General features: G+C 43.9%; 1 protein-coding gene across 1 annotated transcript in view; it reads right to left on the bottom strand.

Moving 5' to 3' along the window:
* Positions 1-19723, bottom strand: part of scap (SREBF chaperone) — a 170699-nt gene extending 150976 nt beyond the window's left edge. Inside the window, exon 1 of the mRNA XM_080194528.1 lies at positions 19624-19723. The gene's annotated coding sequence lies outside the window, so the exon portion shown is untranslated. The remainder of the gene's footprint in view (positions 1-19623) is intronic.
* Positions 19724-22178: the final 2455 nt, after the last annotated feature.

Here is a 22178-nt window from a genome sequence, read left to right as displayed (position 1 = left end):
CAACAAAATCAACTTTGTGACGCAAACACATTTAATTTAGAGTCTTCAGCTTAAACCAATGAACAATGTAAATCACTACTCAGAATGCTCTTTTAAAGTGAATGGTCGTCAGGTTGCTTTATATGACTGTGAATTTACATAAGAACATAAGAAATAGGAGCAGGAGTAGGCCAGCTAGCCCTTTGAGCCTGCCCCGCCATTCAATAAGATCATGGCTGATCTGTCGTGGCTCAGTTCCACATTCCTGCCCTCTCCCCATAACCCTTAATCCCCTCTCTTATCAAAAACCCATCAACCCGTGTCTTAAAAATATTTAGCGAGGTAGCCTCCACCACTTCAACGGGCAGAGAATTCCAGAGATTCACCACCCTTTGAGTGAAGAAGTTCCTCCTCAACTCCGTTCTAAACCGCCCCCCCCCTTTATCTTGAGGCTGTGCCCCCTAGTCCTACTATCCTTTGAGCGGGAAGAGTCTCTCCACCTCTATCCTATCCATCCCATTCATCATCTTATACGTCTCAATGAGATCTCCCCTCATTCTTCTAAACTCTAATGAGTACAAGCCTAGTTTATTCAGCCTCTCCTCATAGCTCAACCCCCTCAACTCCGGCATCAGCCTAGTAAACCTCCCCTGCACTCCCTCCAAGGCCAAAATATCCTTGCGTAAGTACGGCGCCCAAAACTGCACACAGTACTCCAGCTGCGGCCTCACCAATGCCCTATACAGCCGCAGCAAGACCTCCCTACTTTTATATTCAATCCCCCTCGCTATGAAGGCCAGCATCCCATTAGTCTTCCTGACCACCTGCTGCACCTGCAAGCTGGGTTTTTGCGACTCATGCACAAGGACCCCGAGGTCCCTCTGCACCGTCGCCTGCTGCAGTTTTTCACCACATAAGTAATAATCCTTCCTACCATTATTGCTACCAAAGTGGACCACCTCGCACTTGCCAACATTAAATTCCATTTGCCAGTTCCTGGCCCATTCGCCCAGCCTATCTAGATCCTTCTGTAGACTCTCCACACCCTCCGCACAATTTGCCGTTCCACCAATCTTGGTGTCGTCAGCAAATTTCGACACCATACACTCGGTTCCCTCCTCCAGATCATCTATATAAATGGTAAAAAGCTGAGGCCCCAGCACCGACCCCTGGGGCACTCCACTAGTCACCATCCGCCAATCCGAATAGCACCCATTAACCCCCACTCTCTGCCCCCTATTTGACAACCAATCCTCTATCCACGCTAACACCCTACCCCCAACTCCATGTCTCCTGACCTTCTGCAATAACCTCTTGTGAGGTACCTTGTCAAACACCTTCTGAAAATCAAGAGTAGAAGGCCTCAGTCTCAAACAGACAACACATGCACAAACAAAATATAACCTTTTGCCTTTTAACAAACGTGTCTACACACATGTAAAGCCCACCACGATAGCTGGTGGAATTTAAATTCAATTACTTATTAAAAATCTGGAACTGGAGGCTAGTTTCAGGGAAGGAAATCTGCCTTCCTTAGATTGTCTGGCTTATATGCGACTCCAGGCCCAAGGCAATGTGCTTGAGTCTTAACTGTCCTCTGAAATGGTCTAGCGATCAATTCCGTCACATCAAACTATCACAGAAAAATCGAAAAGCAATAAAATCGGACAGACTGACTATCTGGCATTGACTTATGCATAGCAACAAAAAAAATGCAATCCAGCCCTGTTCACCCTGCAAGTCCACTTCACCAACACTAAGGGGTTTGAGCCAAAATTGGGAAAGCTATCCCAAAGACTTGTCAAGCAACAGCCTGATACTGTTGTACTCATTATATCATACTTTACAGTCAATTGCCCATACACCATCATTGCTATCCGAGTATATCCTGTTCTATGGCAGGACATTACCAGAGGAAGCAGTGATACAGTGATAGTCAGGACAGAGTTGCCATGGCAATCCTGAACATTGACTCTGGACCCATGAAGTTTCATGGTATCAGGTCAAATGTTGATAAAAGGAACCTCCTGCTAACTACCACCTTTCTCTCAAAACCAGTCCTACTGTACACTAAACATCACTTGGAAGAAGCATGGGGAATGGCAAAGTCACAGAATATAGTCTGGGTGGGAGAGTCCAATGTCCATCAAGAGTGGCTTGGGAACGTCACTACTGACTGAATCTTAAAAAGGTCATTTTTGCCAGAGGGGACATTGACAAATGCATCTGATTGGTTGGTAGGTTTTTGCTGTTGTTAATGACAGCATTGATCAGCGTAACCAATGAACCATTCTTCAGAAGGCAAGCTCCATGTTGTGTGGCAGTAACACCATACTAAATGAGATTGATACAAAACAAAGCAAATCAAAACTAGTTATCCATGAGGTGCTGTGCGCCATCAGCAGAATTGCATTCCACAGCAATCAGTAACCTCGTGGATTGTCTTGTGTCTCTATCATTATCAAGCCAAGTGATCAATCCTTGTTCAATGAGTAGCCAGGAGTAGCACCAACCTCATTTAAAAATGAGATGTCAACCTGGTTAAAAGACAACACATGACCACTTGCATGCGAAACAGTGAAAGTAACAGAGCTAAGGGATTCCACAATGGATCAGATACAAGCTCTGCAGTCCTGCCATATCCAGTTGTGTTTGGCCAACAATTAAATAACCAACAGAAGGATGCTCCACAAATATCCCCATCTTCAACGACGAGGGAGCCCAGCACATCAGTGAAAAAGACAGTGCTGAAACATTTGCAGCTTTCTTCAGCCAGAACTGTCAAGTGGTCGGTCCATCTTGACCTCCTCCTGAGCCTCACAGATAATCAATCTTCAACAAATCCAACAAGAGACTGTGCAGTACTGGATCGAATTCTAGGGCACAAAGCTGGACAGGTGTTCAAAGTGGCACTGGGGGAGCATTTTTCAAGGGCAACCAGGGATGGGCAATAAATGCAGTGACCATGACACCACACAACCCTGCCACAGCAAGCTCTGCAAGATGTGGTGGATCATCGACACGGATTCTCACGTGAGAACACTATCCATCAGGTACACGGTACATATCCTTGCAACTTGGCCAACATTGTCTACCTGATACACTGCAGGAAAGGATGTCCTGAGGCATGGTACATTGGGAAGACCATGCAGTCACTACGACAACGAATCAATGAACACCATTCGACAATCACCTGGCAGGAGTATTCCCTTTCAGTTGGGGAACGCATCAGCAGTCACAGGCATTCAGCCTCTGATCTTCGGGTAAGCATTCTCCAAGGTGGCCTTCACGACACATGCCAACACAAATTTGCTGAGCAGAAACTGATAGCCAAGTTCTGCAAACGAGGACAGCTTCAACAGGGGTCTTGGGTTCATAGAACATAACAACGCAGAACAGGCCCTTCGGCCCACGATGTTGCGCCGACCAGTTAAAAATACAATGACCCTCTAACCTAAACCAATCCCTTTTCGTCCATAAACCTATCCACGGATCTCTTAAACGCCCCCAAACTAGGTGCATTTACAACCGCAGCAGGCAGGGCATTCCAATCCCTCACCACCCTCTGGGTAAAGAACCAACCCCTGACATCCGTCCTATAACTACCCCCCCTTAATTTAAAGCCATGCCCCCTCGTGCTAGCTTTCTCCATCCGAGGAAAAAGGCTATCACTGTCCACCCTATCTAAACCTCTAATCATCTTACATGTTTCAATAAGATCCCCTCTTAGCCGCCTTCTTTCCAGCGAAAACAACCCCAAATCCCTCAGTCTCTCCTCATAGGACCTCCCCTCCATACCAGGCAACATCCTGGTGAACCTCCTCTGCACCCTCTCCAAAGCCTCCACATCCTTCCTATAATGTGGGGACCAGAACTGCACACAGTACTCCAAGTGCGGCCGCACCAGAGTTGTGTACAGTTGCAACATGACGCTGCGACTCCTAAATTCAATCCCCCTACCAATAAACGCCAAGACACCGTATGTCTTCTTAACAACCCTATCTACTTGATTCCCAACTTTCAGGGATCTATGTACACATACACCTAGATCCCTCTGTTCATCCACACTATTCAAAGTCCTCCCGTTAGCCCTATACTCGACACATCTGTTATTCCTACCAAAGTGAATTACCTCACACTTCTCCGCATTAAACTCCATCCGCCACCTCTCGGCTCAGCTCTGCAACCTGTCCAAGTCTTCCTGCAAACTATGACACCCTTCCTCACAATCTACCACACCTCCGACTTTGGTGTCATCAGCAAATTTACTGATCCACCCAACTATACCCTCATCCAGATCATTAATAAAAATTACAAACAGCAGTGGCCCCAAAACAGATCCCTGAGGCACACCACTCGTAACTGAACTCCATGACGAATATTTACCATCATGTCACACTATCTGTAACCCCCACAACTTGCCTGGGCTTGCAAGATATCACTGGCTGAAGACAATACACACCTCTTTAGCCTGTGCTTGGCCCTCTCTCCACTCATATTGTCTGTACCTTTGAGACTTGATTACCTGTAAAGACTCACATTCCAAGCATTATCGTGTAAATTGAGTTTGTGTCTTTATATGCCCTGTTTGTGAACACAAGTATTCACTTGCCTGATGAAGGAGCCTGAGACTCTGAAAGCTAGTGCTGCCAAATAAACCTGTTGGACTTTAACCACGTGTTGTGAGACTTCTTACAATAAACGCTGGCCAGCCAACAAAACCCATTTCCCACAAACGAATTTTAAAACGTGACAGTGACCACAACATATCCTGTCGCACCTCATTTGCTTCAACTGGGCTTTCCGTTACCACTTTAAAAAACTCCACTGGCTTATCCAGTTTTCATGATGTGGATGTGCCGGCGTTGGACTGGGGTAAACACAGTAAAAAGTCTGACAACACCAGGTTTTAGTCCAACCAATTTATTTGATAGTAAACTCACAAGCTTTCGAGGGGACTCCTTCTTCGTCAGGTGAATGGAGAGTTCCATTCTTCTGTACTTCCTTTTTAACCCGAGGTACACTATTACCTCCCACAAGATCTCCTCTACCTTTACCTCCTAAGGATTTCCCTTTTCCCCAATTTCTATCGCCCTCAGACTGAAACTGATGTCAGAAACCAAATTTTGATTTATGAACTAATTCATAATCATCTGCCATTTCTGCTGCTAACCTCTCAGTTTTAACCCTCTGCTCTTCCATGTGTGTTCTAACTACATCAGGAAGTGAATTTTTAAACTTTTCCAAAATAATCATTTCTCTAAGAGTTTCATGTGTCTGGTCTATTTTCAAAGCCCTTATTCACCTATCAAAATTACTCTGATCCTTTCAAATTCCATGTATGTTTGACCAGGTTCTTTCCTTAGATTTCTAAACCATTATCTGTAGACTTCTGGCACGACTTCATATGAACCCAAGATAGATTTTTCACTTCATCGTACTTCCCAGAAATCTCCTCTGATACTGAGGTGTTTGCATCATTACCTCAACCAAGTAACTTCATTTGAATCAGTAATACCCACATGGAGTGTGAACATGCCATTTGTTGAACCACTTTCTCAAATGAAATGAAAAAGGCTTCTACATCATTCCCATCAAATCTTGGCAATGCTCAGAATCACAGAATTCTACAGTGCAGAAGAAGCCCAACAAGCAAGGCCTTAAGCTGCCCACCTAATCCCACTTGGCAGCACTTGGCCCATAGCCTTGAATGTTAGAACATAAGAAATAGGAGCAGGAGTAGGCCAGCTAGCCCTTCGAGCCTGCCCTGCCATTCAATAAGATCATGGCTGATCTGTCGTGGCTCAGTTCCACTTTCCCGCCCTCTCCCCATAACCCTTAATCCCCTCTCTTATCAAGAACCCATCAACCCGCTTCTTAAAAATATTTAGCGAGGCAGCCTCCACCACTTCAATGGGCAGAGAATTCCAGAGATTCACCACCCTTTGAGTGAAGAAGTTCCTCCTCAACTCCGTTCTAAACCGCCTCCCCTTTATCTTGAGGCTGTGCCCCCTAGTCCTACTGTCTTTTTTGAGCGGGAAGAGTCTCTCCACCTCTATCCTATCCATTCCATTCATCATCTTATACGTCTCAATGAGATCTCCCCTCATTCTTCTAAACTCTAACGAGTACAAGCCTAGTTTATTCAGCCTCTCCTCATAGCTCAATCCCCTCAACTCCGGTATCAGCCTCCGGTATGGCATGCCAAGTACTCATAAAAGTACTTTTTAAAGGGTGTGAAGCATTCCGCCTCCACCACTCTCACAGACACTGCATTCCAGTCCGTCATCACCCCCTGGATAAAGTTTTTCCTCAAATCCTCCTAAACCTCCCATCCCTCACTTTTAAACTTGTGGCCTCTCGTAATTGACCCTTCAACTAAAAGGAACAGCAGCTCCCTGCCTACCCTGTCCATGTCACTCATAATTCTGAGCACCTCAATCAGGTCACCCCTTAAAATGGGGTTTGTTTATAACCCTGCATTGTTAGGAAGGTCATGTGTTCTGAGAAGCTGTTCTGACTTCCAACTGTTCTGGGTGTACCCAGAGGGCTACTAGAAGTTACAAGGCTGAGAAGTTAGGCCTTCAATTCTCCAACCAAAGGACTCAGTTCCAGTATCATGTAAGTATTAATCTTCCTGTGTTAAACGCGTGGAACATGTTTTCTCTATGGGAAGATTTATTTGATTGGACCATCTTAAATATATTTCAGGTTTATACAGTATTCTAGTTGCTTTGTTTTTGTAATTAATAAAAGTTATTTTCTTTCCATACATGTTAATTACATCCTAAAATAAATTAATGATAAAAGCTCCCTAGTGGGTTATTTGAATTATATCTGAGAGGAAACATAACATGTTTACCCTCGCCAAATACAAAGTGCAAAACTTAGCATTCAGATGGGCTTCTAAAACATTTTTGAGTTTCTGACCTGAATTATAACAATTGGGCGTTCTTTTGCAGGATTAAATTCTATATTTCTTGATTGCACTGAGTGGTGAACATATTTGTGTTTTCTTTTCAAGGTTTAAATAGGGGGGGCTTTGTGGAATAATGGCTCTTTCAGAGGCTAAGAAGTTCCTGGGTGTGGAGGCAGTCATGCAAGGTGGTTTACCGAAGGTGACTAAAACAAAGCTTTTGGCATTGGCAAAAATGTTACAGTTGATATTACCCAACAGTGTAAGTAAGGGAGAGAGAATTGTGGTGATAGCTCAGCATTTAAAATGGTCAGAAACAGAATCAGAATCATTGGAAATGGCTAGAATTTAATTACAAATGAAACAGTTTGTGCCTGAAAAAGAAATAAAGCAGCTTGAATTCAAAATAAAGGGAAGAGAGAGAGTAGCAAAAGAGAGGGAGGCCATTGCAGCAGAAACAGCCAGAAGAAGAAACAAAACACAAAAAAATGAGCGTGCTCGGATTGCAGACAAGGGTAAAGAAAAATAGAGAATTTGAACTTTAGAAACTCGCAAAACTGATCAGTTAAAATTGGCAGAGGTAAAGGGCAGAGGTACAGTTTGAATATAGTGATGAGGACAGTGAAAAGGAGCAACAGCCTCATAATGAAAGGCTTGGTGGAGATCTATTTAAATATGTCCAAGCATATTAATGGAACAGCTTCCCAGAACACCAGGGAGACACTCTGGTCAAGCCACCAACAGCAGATTTCCTACTCCAGGAAAGCAAGTCTTGCCTTCAGCGAACCATGAGAATTTCCAAAACCAGGGAGAAATAGCCAGCTTGATGTCCCATCTCAACTAACACTGTTGCCAGCCAAACCAAAAATGAAACCTTAAATTCACAAAGAAGGAAATAAACTGTACAAAACAGACGACTTTCTTCCTAACAAGGCACAGTCATAAAAGAAATCTGAGTAAAAATAAACAAATCGCATTTTAAGTAGCAATAAAAGGACTTCTACAGACAATTTGGCAGCAAAAAGCTGCAGAGAACATGATTTTAAAAAATCTCTCAGGTCCAAAGGCAACATCTTAACTATACGAAAGGCTGTCAAGAGCTTTGCAGTTGTATTTTGAACTACACAATATAAGAACATAAGAACATAAGAAATAGGAGCAGGAGTAGGCCATCTGGCCCTTCGAGCCTGCCCCGCCATTCAATAAGATCATGGCTGATCTGTCGTGGCTCAGTTCCACTTTCCGGCCCTCTCCCCATAACCCTTAATCCCCTCTCTTATCAAAAACCCATCAACCCGCTTCTTGAAAATATTTAGCGAGGCAGCCTCCACCACTTCAATGGGTAGAGAATTCCAGAGATTCACCACCCTTTGAGTGAAGAAGTTCCTCCTCAACTCCGTTCTAAAACGCCCCCCCTTTATCTTGAGGCTGTGCCCCCTAGTCCTACTGTCCTTTCTGAGCAGGAAGAGCCTCTCCACCTCTATCCTATCCATCCCATTCGTCATCTTATACGTCTCAATGAGATCTCCCCTCATTCTTCTAAACTCCAACGAGTACAAGCCTAGTTTATTCAGCCTCTCCTCATAGTTCAACCCCCTCAACTCCAGTATCAGCCTAGTAAACCTCCTCTGCACTCCCTCCAAGGCCAAAATATCTTTGCGCAGGTGCGGCACCCAAAACTGCACACAGTACTCCAGCTGCGGCCTCACCAATGCCCTATACAGCTGCAGCAAGACCTCCCTACTTTTATATTCAATCCTGATTCTTGTAACTTTTGATCTGGAAACACAGATGAAGGAGGTAATTTGAGAATCTATACATGAACATTCCACTTTCCACCCTCAGCATCAACCAAACCTGGAGACACAGGTACAACTTCCAGATGAAACTCCAGCAGCATTACCTTCTGCCATGTTATTGGCAACGTTTGCTGATTCAAACTTTTCCTGACCAAGTCATAACATAAATCAATATTGCTTTGGCGTCTGCAAACTCTTCTGTGTTACAGTCTCACAACACAAGACACTGGACTCCTTTGGTTTAAAATTATTCAGAGTAACCATCTTTGGTTACCACCAAAGTTACAAATGTAAACCTAATCATCCAGTTCAAATTCACTCTCTTTGGTGTGACTGTCATATTTGTCCTTCTGCTTTTCTTATCTTTTGCTCACTTTTGTTTGTAGATCTGGATAATGCAGGTCCAGATGAGATTCCGGCATTCAACCCAAAACATTTCCGCTGGAGAGAGCCTCGATTGTAGCATGATACAATAGTGGAGTAAAAATCCGAGTTTTGTACTCAAAATATCACCTGCCATTCTCTTCAATCCTTCCATCAGAGTTTGAACAGTTTGGTCCACCAAATCATTTGAAATTGGATCCCATGGCACAGCACGCACATGGCATACACCATTCTTTAATTCTTGAAATAACTCACTTGTTTTGGATAACAGCACTGTCTACAAGCGAGCCTGGTAAACCACAAGGTGCAAAAGTTTGATGCAGCTTCTCAATTGTGACAGGATTGTAATATTACTCATTTTATGTGCTTCGAACCATTTTGAATGTGCGTCTCTGACAACCAAAAACATGTGGTTCATGAAAGGTCCTACAGAAGCCACATACAGTCTGGACTATGCCCTACCAAGCCACTCCCAACTGGTACCATGCAATGTTTCCAGGTCATCCTTGAACATGTCAAATATTTCTTCAAACATCCTTGGTCAACTTTGCATGCATAATCTCGCCCCATTTCAATGGGATTTTGCTGAGCCAGTAACATAATGGCAAACTCGACCAGTTTATTTTGATCACAAGGAGTCATGCCCTTGCTTCTCGACTATTATATACAATATGGACTCTGCTGTCTACTTCCAAATGTTCACCTCTAACATAAGAACATAAGAAATAGGAGCAGGAGTAGGCCATCTAGCCCTTTGAACCTGCCCCGCCATTCAATAAGATCATGGCTGATCTGAAGTGGATCAGCTCCACTTTCCCACTTTCTCCCCATAACCCTTAAGTCCCTTGTCTATCAAAAACCTATCCACCCGTGACTTAAATATATTTAGCGAGGAAGCCTCAACCACTTCAACGGACAGAGAATTCCAGCGATTCACCACCCTTTGAGTGAAGAAGTTCCTCCTCAACTCTGATCTAAACTGCCCCCCCCTCCCCTTATCTTGAGGCTGTGCCTTCCAGTCCTGCTATCCTTTCTAAGCGGGAAGAATCTCTCTACCTCTACCGTATCCATCCACTTCATTATCTTGTAAGTCTCTATAACATCCCCCCTCATCCTTCTAAACTCCAACGAAAGGGCTGGTGCTTGGTTAAAAGAGTTCCATGTCAACTTTGATTTACTGTCATATATGTATTAACATACACTGTATTGTTTCATGTGCGCTATACTGACAAAGCATACCATTCATAGAGAAGGAAACAAAAGTGCAAAATGTAGTCTTACAGTTTACAGTTGGGGTGTAGAGAAAGATTAACTTAATGCAAGGTAGGTCAAAACTTGTAAGTTTCCTCACGAATTACAGATGCAGAGGCCCCAATGTCCTCCACCACCACCTTGATCAGTTCACCATGGACTACAACTATATTAAAAATAGGCTCTGCTTACATTTTTAATATTAAGCATGGCATAAGCTTGCTCCTCTGAGCAGTCTGAGGCTTCTTTGAATTTAAATTTTCTTGCTTACTCTTTGCACCCCTGCATTTCTTTACTAAATGCCACTTTTAAGTGCACCAGTGACAAACAGCATCCGTAAATTTGCAATAATTCATAAAGTGTGGCCTGCCACAACTAAAGCCTCAACTGCTTTCACCTTTTTAATTGCAACCTCTTTCTTCATTTGATGCAGTGTGGCTGCCCAAGCACCAACATTAGACTGCTCAATATGTCTATCATTGCTGGCAGCCATTTCCACACCCTGAAATAATTTCTAGACCTGCTTAAAACTTAGCATGGTTTCTCCCAACAACTGACTCCTCGTGAACACCATTGATCAGCCTCTTTGCATATCTTCTAAAACTGCTCTCAAATCACACTGTTCTGAAAGCTGGCATAATTCTGCCACAAATTTATTTCCAATTGACCTGCTTTTTGAAAATAGTTATGAAATTTGAATGCTTGAACAAACACTGATGGCTTTAATTTGATTTTGTCACAAGTTTTGGTAATAGAGAGAGAAGTATTTTTTCTTGCTCACTATACAAAGTATACCATTCATAGTATGCACAGGAAAGAAGGAAAGGAGAGGGTGCAGAATGTAGTGACACAGTCATAGCTAGGGTGTAGAGAAAGATCAACTTAATACAAGGTAGCCAGGCAACATCCTGGTAAACCTCCTCTGCACCCTTTCCAATGCCTCCACATCTTTCTTATACTGCGGCGACCAGAACTGTACGCAATACTCCAAGTGCGGCCGCACCAGAGTTTTGTACAGTTGTAACGTGACCTCACGGCTCCGAAATTCAATCCCTCTACCAATAAAAGCTAACACAATGTACGCCTTAACAACCTTATCAACTGGGTGCCAACTTCCAGGGAACTATGCACATGTACACCGAGATCGCTCTGCTTGTCAACACTACTAACAGTCCTTCCATTAGCCCTATATTCTGTATTCCTGTTACTCTTACCAAAGTGAATCACCTCTCACTTTTCCGCATTAAACTCCATTTGCCACCTCTCGGCCCAGGTCTGCAGCTTATCTATGTCCCTCTGCAAACTGTAACATCCGTCCTCACTGTCTACAACTCCTCTGACTTTGGTGTCGTCAGCAAATTTACTAACCCATCCTTCTACACCCTCATCTAGGTCATTTATAAAAATGACAAACAGCAGTGGCCCCAAAACAGATCCTTGAGGTACACCACTCGTAACTGAACTCCAAGTTGAATATTGTCCATCAACCACCACCCACTGTCTTCTATCAGCTAGCCAATGCCTGATCCAAACTGCTAAATCACCCTTAATCCCATGCATCTGCATTTTCTGCAATAGCCTACCATGGGGAACCTTACCAAACGCTTTACTAAAATCCATATACACCACATCAACTGCCTTACCCTTATCCACCTCTTTGGTCACCTTTTCAAAAAACTCGATAAGGTTCGTGAGACACGACCTACCCTTCACAAAACCGTGTTGACTATCCCTAATCAATTTATTTCCCTCTAGATGATTATAAATCCTATCCCTTATAACTCTTTCCAAAACTTTGCCCACAACAGAAGTAAGGCTCACCGGTCTATAATTCCCAGGATGGTCTCTACTCCCCCTTCTTAAACAAGGGGACATTTGCTATCCTCCAGTCTTCCGGCACTATACCTGTACCCAATGACGACATGAAGATCAAAGCCAAAGGCTCTGCCATCTCCTCCCTAGCCTCCCAGAGAATCCTAGGGTAAATCCCATCCGGCTCAGGGGGCTTATCTATTTTCATACTCTCAAGAATTGCTAACATCTCTTCCTTACGTATCTCAATCCTGTCTAGTCTACAACTTTGTATCGCAGTATTCTCCTTGACTACACTGACTTTTTCCTGCGTGAAAAAGTCAGTGTACCTTTCTTGAGTCAGTTGGTACGTGACCTCAGACTTTGGTATCTTTTTCCTAACAAAAGGTGGAAGAGAGTATGTCCTGGATGCACGGGGTGCTTGATTACACCGGCTGTTTTCCCGAGGCAGCAGAAAGTGTAGACAATGTCAATGGTTGGGAGGCTGGTTTGCATGATGACTGGGCCACATTCACAATCCTTTGTGGTTACTTGTGGTCTTGATCAGAGCAGGAGCCATACCAAGCTTGATATATCCAGAAAGGATGATTTCTATGGTCCATCTGTCAAAACTGGTGAGAGCCATAGTGGACATGCTGAACTTCCTTAGCCTCCTGAAAAAGTAAAGGCATTGGTGGGCTTTCTTAACTATAGTTTCGGCGTGGGGGGGTCAGGACAGGTTGTTGGTGATCTGGAAACCTAGAAACATCAAGCTCTCGAGTATTTCCACATTATCACTATTGATTTGGATTTGGATTATGGCGATTCTGGATCACAGCAACTAAATCTGCAAATGGAATCTCCTTTGGTTTCCGTGCCATGCCTAGAATCCTCATCAACTTACAAGTCTTCGTGACTTATACATTAAGGTGAATCAAGCACTTCACATCATCTATTCAATTTGCTAAAAAATAAATACTGCCATCCCTCCATATATTCAGCCCAGTCCTTGTTTCTCCCCAACTTTCAGATTGCCCCAAACTTGGTCATAGTGCTGCCAACTTGAATTCCAAATGTAAACTAACTACTTACTGTATACAAGCTTGTGTTGCCACGCTAAACAATGGAAAACTTAGTTTTCTCTTCTTACTTTCTCATCGCCAAGATAATGTAGTAACTCAAGACTACAATAAAGGTAATTGAACATGTTATTAAAAGGGTGTTCTTTATGTAAGAAAATAACAAAGTTTAGCAATAACAGGACCTCGGGGTCCTTGTGCATGAGTCGCAAAAACCCAGCTTGCAGGTGCAGCAGGTGGTCAGGAAGGCGAATGGGATGCTGGCCTTCATAGCAAGGGGGATTGAATATAAAAGTAGGGAGGTCTTGCTGCAGCTGTATAGGGCATTGGTGAGGCCGCAGCTGGAGTACTGTGTGCAGTTTTGGGCGCCGCACCTGCGCAAGGATATTTTGGCCTTGGAGGGAGTGCAGAGGAGGTTTACTAGGCTGATACCGGAGTTGAGGGGGTTGAGCTACGAGGAGAGGCTGAATAAACTAGGCTTGTACTCGTTGGAGTTTAGAAGAATGAGGGGAGATCTCATTGAGACGTATAAGATGATGAATGGGATGGATAGGATAGAGGTGGAGAGACTCTTCCCGCTCAAAAAAGACAGTAGGACTAGGGGGCACAGCCTCAAGATAAAGGGGAGGCGGTTTAGAACGGAGTTGAGGAGGAACTTCTTCACTCAAAGGGTGGTGAATCTCTGGAATTCTCTGCCCGTTGAAGTGGTGGAGGCTGCATCGCTAAATATTTTTAAGAAGCGGGTTGATGGGTTCTTGATAAGAAAGGGGATTAAGGGTTATGGGGAGAGGGCGGGAACTGAGCCACGACAGATCAGCCATGATCTTATTGAATGGCGGGGCAGGCTCGAAGGGCTAGATGGCCTACTCCTGCTCCTATTTCTTATGTTCTTATGTAACTCAGGAAAACAGTAATACCACAAGTCGTGATTGCAGAACATTCTTTTGCAAATTTAAAAGCCCTCCGAAATCTGCACGTGCTCAAAACCTCAAAAGAACACTATACATAGGAGAAAAGGCTTACAATACTCTGTACTCAGATCAACATTCTGTAACAAACTTCCTGTGGGAAAATCTACAGCAGAGCAGTGGGAGTGTTCAAAAAAGGAAAAGGGGACAGTATAAGTACAATATGTTCTCTTCTGGGTGAAGTGTAAGGGCAACAAGAGAACCCCAAATGTCTAGGAATAGTTAGAACTGAATAAGGAGACATTTATCAGGTACTTAGGGAGTAAATCAGATGAGGCCTTAGTAGAGTACAGAAAGTGCAGGAGGGAACTCAATAAGGCAATTAGGAGGACAAAGAGGGGGCATAAGGCACTGGCAGGTAAGATTATGGAAAATCCCACAGTGTACTAGGAAGATATTCAAGGTAAGAGGATAACCAGGGAAAGAGTAGGGCCCATTAGTGACCAAGTGGGCAACTGTGCATGGAGCCAGGGTAGGGAGTTAAACCAGTATTTCACAACTGTCTTCACTGGGGAGGGGAGGATATCAGTACAGAATTCAGGGAGGGAGACCGAGGTTCTTGAACAGTTTGACAGAGAGACTGAGGGGGTATTGAAGATTTTGGCAGCCTCAAGTGAACAAATCCCCAAGTTCAGATGAGTTTATCGCAGGCTGATGTGACAGGCAAGGAAAGAAATTACAGGGCTCTGACCCAAATTTTTAATTCCCCTCTCATCACAGGGGAAGTGTCAGAGGATTGCAGGACAGCTATTGTGGTTTCACTTTTCAATAAGGGGAGTGGAGATAAACCAGGGAATTTCATACCTGTGCGTCTCATTTCAGTGATGGAAAAACTATTGGAAAAAATTCCAAAAGAGAGAATCTATCTCCACATGGACAGGCAACGTTTGATCAGGGATACTCAACATGACATTGTCAGAGGGAGGTCACGACTAACAAATTTAATTAAATTTTTCAAGGTGGGAATCAGGTGTAAAGATGGGGTAGTGTAGTTGACGTCATTTATATGGATTTCAGCAAAGCCTGTGATAAGGTCCCACATGGGAGACTGAAACAAGGTAAAAGCACATGGGAACCAGTTGCCAAGATGGATTTAAAACTGACTTTGTGGCCGCAGACAAATGGTTGTGGTAGAAGGCTGATCGGAGGCTGGTGTCCAGTGGCAGGCCATAACGATGTGTGTTAGGTCCTTTATCGTTTGTGATATAAAAATGATACAGATGAATGACAGATTGGTGAGGTGGAAGGTGGTCCAGTTGCAAATGACACAGGTAGGTTGATCAGATCAATAGCAGATGGAATGCAACCCTGAACAGTGCAAGGTGATGCACTTTGAAAAGAGTAATAAGGTGAGAGAGTACTCAATGAATGGCAAGTCACTAGGAAGCTCAGACGAACAGAGATCTTGGGGTGCTTGTCCACAGATCCCTAACAGTAGAAGTGGTTAATAAGGTAGTTAAGAAGGCATATAGGATACTTGGCTTTATCAACCGTGGCACATTGGAAGATCAGGGAGATTATGTTGGAGCTGTACAAGTCTTTTGTTAAGTTAGAGTTGTGCAGGCCTGGTCGCCTTACCATAGGAAGAATAAGATTGCACTGCAGGGGGTGCAGAGGAGATTCACCAGGACGTTGCCTGGGATGGTGCATTTGAGCTAGAGAGGCTGGATAGGTTTGGGTTGTTTTCTTTACCACAAAGGAAGCTGCGGGTCTCCTGATTGAGGTGTATAAGATTATAAAGAATATGGACAGGGTGGATAGGAAGCAGCTGTTCCCCTTAGTTGAAGTATCAATACAAAGGAACATAATTTTAAGATGAGAGGCAGGAGGTTTAGAGTGAATTTGAGAATTTTTATTTCCAACCTAGAGGGTGGTGGGAGTCCGGAATGCACTGCCTAGGAGGTTGCTAGAGGCGGGAAACCTCACAGCCTTTGAAAAGGTACATGGATGAACAACTGAAGTGTCATAACGTTCAAGGCTACTGGCCAAGTGGTGAAAAACTGGATTAAATGTAGTTTTGTAACTGTAAACTCAATGGGCCGAAAAGCCTCTTTGTATGACTCTGACTCAATTCACTCCACATGACACCAAGAAATAACTGAAGATACTGGACACTGCAGAGGCTATAGGCCCTGAAAACATTCTGTCAATAGTACCAAAGATTTGTGCTCCAAACCAAGCCGCACCCCCAGCCAAACTGACCAGTAGAGTGACAACATTGGTATCTAGCCAGCAACATACGCCTTGTCCACAAAAATCAGGATAAAGCCAACCCCACCAACTATCACCCCAAAGTGATGATAAACTGTCAACAACACCAACACGTTGGCAGCAGTGGTTAGCACTGCAGCCTCTCAGCACCAGGGATCCAGGTTCAATTTTGGCCTTGGGTGTTTGCACATTCTCCATCTCTGCGTGGGTTTCCTCCAGGTGCTCCTGTTTCCTCCCACAGTCCAAAGATGTGTGGGTTAGGTTGGTAGGCTATGCTAAATTGACCCGAGTGTCTGGAGGATTAGCAGGGTAAATATGTGGCATTACAGAAATAGGGCTTGGCTGGGATTGTGGTCAGCGTAAACTTGATGGTTCAAATGGCCAACTTTTACACTGTGGGGATTGTATGATTCTAACTTCTGTCAAATGGCATTCAGAATGGGCAATAAATGCTGGCCAGCCAGGGACGCCCATGTCCCACAAATGAATAAAAATTTACACATCAAAAATCTGCTCATTGATACTCAGTTTGGTATGCACCAGGGCCACTCAGTTCCTGAGCTCATTCCAGCCTTGATCCAAACAGTGCCAAACAAGGACTTGGGAGAGGAAAAGGAGTATTTTTTTTGAGGGGTGATGACGCCAGATTTGAAGAAGCTAAGGGAACAGTACCCCATGATAAAAACCATTACCAGTGTCAACTAACAGCATCATCTGTTACCCTGACAGCAGTTTACATCCCACCCCATGTGGATGTGAAGACTGAGCTGGATGAAATAGCCTTGAGATGAAATATCCAGAGGCCTTGTTCATCATGACTTCAATCAGGTCAAGCTCATGACAGCCCGACCAAGATATTGCCAACACTCTACAAACATCAAACATGCCTACCGCTCTATCGCCAGCCAAATGATGGTAAATCAGACTACAAGGCTGAGCTCCTGCATCTGGCTTACAAGCAAAAGCTGAAACAAAAGAACCCGATCAAGAAAGTCGTGCAATGTTGGTCTGAAGAATCAGATAATCTCCAGTGGGACTGCTTTGAGTCAGTGGACTGATCAACATTTAATAAGTGACCAAACCTTAATGAGTACGCCACTACAGTAACAGACTTCATTAATAAGTGTGTAGAAATCTGTGTGCCAAAGAAGCAAATCTGTGCGCTTCCCAAACTATGGATGAACAGGGACATTCCCTGCTTACTAAATTCCAGGTTTGACACATTCAAGTCGAGTGACCTTGACCTGTACGAGAAATCCAGATACAATTTACAGGGAACCGTAAAGATGCCAAGAGGCAGCACGAGGCCAGCTAGAGTCCTAGGCTAGCCACATGAACACCACTAATTATGGAAAGGTCTATACAACATAACACCTCTCACCAACTTCTACAAATGCACCGCAGAAAGCATTCTTTTCAACTGTATCACAGCTTGGTGTGGCTTCTGCAGTGCCCAAGACTGCAAGGAACTACAAAAAGGTCATGAATGTAGCCCAATCCAACGCGCAAACCAGCCTCCCGTCCATTGACTCTGTCTACATTACCCGCTGCCTCGGCAACGTAGCCAGCATAATTAAAGACCTCACGCACTACAGACATACTCTCTACTGCCTTCTTCCATTGGGAAAAAAAATACAGAAGTCCGAGAACACATACCAACCGACTCAAAAACAGCTTCTTCCCTGTTGCAGACTTTTGAATGGACCTACCACATACTACGCCGATCTTTCTCTACACCCTGTGATTGTAATACAACATTCTGCAATCTCTCCTTCTCCCCTATGTACTCTATGAATGATATGTTTTGTCTCAATAGCAGATAAGAAACTATACATGCGACAATAATAAATCAAATCCAATCAGCAAGGGAAGTTGAGCAATCAGCAGTTTGAGAATAGAGTTGAGGGCGTCATGGACAAGACAACAGAATTTTTTGTTGAATAATCATCTTGTGATTGTAATGTCATTAAATTAACATGTTCTTGATGATGGCTGGGAGTACAAAAAGAGATGGAATGGTAATCCTATCATGAAATAACCATAGCCTGAAGTATAGATAACCAGAACTACGTATTTAGAAAATAACCATTTATTTCTGAAATAAATGCATTTTGAATTGCTTTTGAGGCGGCGGGAATGTTAATATTTTCAAAATAACATTCAAAGAATCACAATCACATTTCCATTTCTCAGCTGTGGTTTCATACACTTTTACAACGTGTTATTTGTAAACAGACCAGTGCTGTCATACAGAAAGACTAAAATGCAGCATTTCAATAACACTGCGCAGCTTCTCTTTCCCAAACATACACAAAAAATGTTGTATTGCCACAATGTAAATTTGTGCAGGGATCGGCTCATTGTATCAAACTCAAAAATATGATACACATCAATTTGCGATCACAAAAGGGGCAAACGTTCACAAGACGAACTAAACAATACCACGAGAACAATGTTTTACTTAAATGGAAACAAATATCGGGAAGAAGTAACACCCAACAGGCCACAAAAGAGAGTGCGCGAAAAGGCTTTAAAATCAGTAAAGGGAGTGGGAAAGGAAGAAAGTTTAAGAGGTCAAAAGTAGAAAAACATGAACTTATCGCAAAAAAATTGTAGGCAGAAACGTTTAATTTTTCAGATGTATAGTATCATTTTAAATTAAGATACAAAAGTCTCACCGGAAACACAGCGTGTGTGGCTGGTTCTAACAATTTTGAGCATCACTGGATATTCATTTTAAATTAGAAACGAAATGTACAGTCTTTAATTCAAAATGCGCGAATTTCACAATATCTGACTAAAGCTTCAGACAGAATTAGAAGTAAATAAATGAAACACTCGGAAAGCAGGTAACGTTTTAAGGCTTAAATACATTGAAAAATAACTGATTCAGAAATGATAAAAATGCAGAAATTCATAAAAGTAGTAATTGTTGATTCTGGCTGCCTTGAGATTTTCCTGCAGATGTCGGCATCTTTTTTGTTTAAATAACCAGAGCGCAAAATGAACATTTCTTCAACAAAAAGTAATAACAATGAAGTAGAGCGTGTAGCAGTGAGGTGAGAGCCTCTCCAATGTGGAAAACAAAATACAGCAGGGCGTTTGGGCCTAGCTGAGCTTCTCACTCACACAGGATGAGCGAGAAAACTAAATTATTCAATAAACCCTCCCTCTCAGTTCAGACTGAGTAATTGAGGTACAGCAGCGGCATTAACCGCTTCTTCATAGGGAGCTGAGTCGCTTACCTTTCGGTGGTTTAATCACCCCACCGTGTTCACCAGACTCCCTGATGCTTTTCGATAAAGTCCCTGAGTTTCAGCTGTGGCCGCTCCACCGCGCGTCTCCTCAGTAACGCGCGCGCGCCCACCCGGTTGGCCGCGCCCCCCTCCGCGCGCCCCGGGTTAACCCCGCCCACCACCTCCGCGCTCCTCTCAGTTGGCCCCGCCCACCACCTCCGCGCTCCTCTCAGTTGGCCCCGCCCACCGGCTCGCGCCCCGGGGCAATCCTGACAACTCTCCCAGTTAGCGCCGCCCATCCCCGGGCTAACATTTCCCACCTGTTAACTCCGCCCACCACCTCCGCTTTTCTCTCAGTTGGTCCCGCCCACCCCCTAGCTCCACCCATCAACTTCGTGCTTCATTCCGCTGACTCCGCCCACCTTAGCCCCGCTCACTAATCCGCCCCCCGTGAACCCCGCCCTCATCCGTGAGCCCCGCCCCCACCTCTTCCAGATGAATGGAAACACGCGGAAAATGTTACATTACCTCTGCTCATGTAGCTTTTTACAAATAATGTTTACTTAAGTTCATTTATTAATGTCACAAGTAGGCTTACATTAACACTGCAATGAAGTTACTGTGAAAATCCCTGAGTTACCACACTCCAGTGCCTGTTCAGGTACACTAAGGAAGAATTTATCACAGCCAATCCACAAACCAGCACGTCTTTTGGACTGTGGGAGGAAACGAGGAAACCCTCAACACAAGGTTAAAAGTCCAACCAGTTTATTTGATAGTAAACCTACAAGCTTTCGGAAACACTGTTCCTTCGTCAGGTGTGTGGAAAGTTCTGATCAGAAAAGCGCATATAAAGACACACACAGTTTACAGAATACTGATTAGAATGCGAGGCTTTACAGCGAACCTGCTTTTCAAGTCTTAAAGATGCAGACAATGTAAGTGGAGATAGCATTCAGCATAGGTTAAACAGATGTGTATTGTCTCCAGACAGGACATTAAGCGAGAGATGTTGCAAGTCCAGGCAAGTCACGGGGGTTACAGATAGTGCGACATGAACGCAAGGGCCCAGTTGAGGCCGTCCTCATGTGTGCGGGACTTGGCTATCAGTCTCTGCTCAGCGAATCTGCGCTGTCGTATGTCGTGAAGGCCACCTTGGAGAACACTTACCCGAAGATCAGAGGAAACCCACACAGACACAGAGAACATGCAAATTCCGCAGACAGTGACCCAAGCCAGGAATCAAACCCAGGTACCTGGCGCAGTGAGGTAGCAGTGCTAACCACTACGCCACCCACATGGATAATGGATATTTTTAAAAGGTTGGGTTACACACAGGCAACATTGTGCCTGTTAAAAAGAGATGTAAAGAAGGGTAAAGAGTATTGTCACTCACATTAAAGACTAAAACAACTTGCAAAGCACTTTGAGCAAAAGGTGTACTGATCAGGTACATTGGCTTTGCTAAATTCTCCCTCAGTGTACCCAAACAGGCGTCAAAGTGTGTGGCAGCTCAGGGATCTTCACAGTCACTTGCCTACAGGACATTAACTGAGAGATGTTGCAAGTCCAGGCAAGTCACGGGGGTTACAGATAGTGCAACATGAACCCAAGGTCCCAGTTGAGGCTGTCCTCATGTGTGTGGAACTTGGCTATCAGTCTCTGCTCAGCGAATCTGCACTGTCGTGTGTCGTGAAGGCAAGTCTACCTGTGCCACTAATAATTAAGCCAAACTAGATGGGGGATAAAAGTCTCAAATTGATTTGTAAGGAGGCTGTACAGCTCATCCTGTCAGCACCAGATCCTTCAGGACCATTCAGTTAGGTCAGACAGACAATCAATCTCCAATGTAGAAATCAGTTGGCATTTTTTGGATGAGGCAGTAAAGATCCCTGGCCCTATTTTCAAGGGAATGTAATTTCTCCTTTGTAGCCTGAGCAACATAAAAACAAATTATCTGATCATTTATCTATTGATAAATTGGAAGTTTCTGTGAATAAATAGCAGCCATGTTTTCCATATCACAGCAGTGACTGCACTTCCAAAGAACTTCTTTGGCCATGAACTGCTTCAGGACATATGTTAGAGATTTAGAAAGGCAGCCAAAATCTTAGCAAATTGAAGTGGGCTTCAAAGCAGATAGGGAAGCAACAAGGTTAAAGGAGGGATTTTCAGAGGTGACAGCCAGGACTGTGATGATGGGAGCCGATGTCTGACTCGTTGGGTTAATTCAGACTTACCCTACTTTTAAGTAACCCCTCCACCCTGCAAAAAGCCAGACTATCTCCACCACTGACTTCACTTGAATTGTCTTATCACCTCCAGAGTCCCCCCAAAGACCTTTCCTTGGTTCAAACATTTTCCTCATCACCCTTATTCCTTAACCACACAATTTACATGGTTTTTGTTTCCACATGTCAACAACCACCCAGCTCTAACCCTTCATCTTTCCACTGTCTGAGTCCATGTCTGACATGCCCTTTCCCAGCAAATACTTCAACCCAAACATGATCACTGGCAGGTATAATCAGATCAGGGCTGGTTTACTGAGGCGTTCTCTCTAT

This window comes from Carcharhinus amblyrhynchos, chromosome 8 (assembly GCF_965287045.1).
Source record: "Carcharhinus amblyrhynchos chromosome 8, sCarAmb.v2.hapA, whole genome shotgun sequence".
NCBI lineage: Eukaryota > Metazoa > Chordata > Chondrichthyes > Carcharhiniformes > Carcharhinidae > Carcharhinus > Carcharhinus amblyrhynchos.
This window is presented reverse-complemented; position numbering and strand designations above follow the sequence as displayed.